Here is a 1177-nt window from a genome sequence, read left to right as displayed (position 1 = left end):
AGAGGTTAAACAGTAGATGCAGTTTTACTCTGATATAGGAGAAAATAAGGGTGCAAACAATTTCATGGTTCAGGAGCCTCAAGAATCACACGCCAGCAAACGAACTTGGGCAAAGTTGTGAATGGTTTTAAATTAGGAAGTGACCAATAAAAAGACAAAGTATCACTCTTTTCACTAGATATTCAACTCATAACATGTGTGTACGTATATGCAAATTCACCCCCTTTCTTTGAGAAAAGACTGAATTCTCCCAAGTTAACTCAGTCCACATGGCATGGAATATTTAATTTCAACAACTGCAGTAAGACTATCAAGAGTTATTTACTTTTTGTGAATTTCTATAAAGGTATAAAAGCTTGGGGTTCAGAACGGAAAGGCTATTGGTGGTTGTGGGAGATGGGGAAGATTCATGGAATGCATTTATTATCATCTAAAGTATATTCTGGCTGGGGGGGGTGGACAAGAGACAGAGTTTTATATTTCTTTTGCTTAAACTTTTAAAGAAGAGACGTAGGTTAACATAATTAGAGTGAAAATAGTACAGCGTTCTCTATACCGGCACAAGATAAGGTTTTTGAAATCTCACTTCTACTTCCACCCCCACCCAAACTCTCCCTTCACATTTCTTTGCTCTCCTCAGGTTTTGGCAGGGCCTAATTCGAACAGCGCAACTTCGGGATTGTAACGAAAACCCAGTTCAGTTAAAACTTGCTCGCCCAGCCTCAATTAGGTCAGTAGTTATGTTCACGAAATCCGAACGCGGAAACTCTAACGCTCTTGCCCCGCCCGGCCCCGCTCTTCGAGGAACACGCAGAATCCCCTTGCCAACGTGGCTACTCCAACTCCGGTCCCGGGAGGCAAGCGCGAAGCGGGACCTGGGAACTGGGCAGACTCCAGAGAGGAGGAGCCCGGGCCCCGGGCCTGGGACGTCGCGGGACGAGCCAGGGGTGGGACTAGGGCAGCGCCCGACTTCAGGCCCCTCCTCCGAGGGCAGGGTTCTCGAAGCCACATTTTTAACCTCGAAACGTCCCGATTTCTGAGACGTGTGACGAGTTACACGTATATACGCACAGACGTGGCGGCGGTTTTGTGTAATGCAGACGCCTGCAGGCCGTCTCGGGCGCAGCCCACTCCGCTCCACAGCCAACACCCCCAAGCGACCTCGCGCCAGCCCGGC

Source organism: Pteropus alecto, unplaced genomic scaffold (assembly GCF_000325575.1).
Source record: "Pteropus alecto unplaced genomic scaffold, ASM32557v1 scaffold98, whole genome shotgun sequence".
Lineage (NCBI taxonomy): Eukaryota > Metazoa > Chordata > Mammalia > Chiroptera > Pteropodidae > Pteropus > Pteropus alecto.
The sequence above is the reverse complement of the archived record's forward strand: the minus strand, read 5'-3'. Positions refer to the sequence as shown.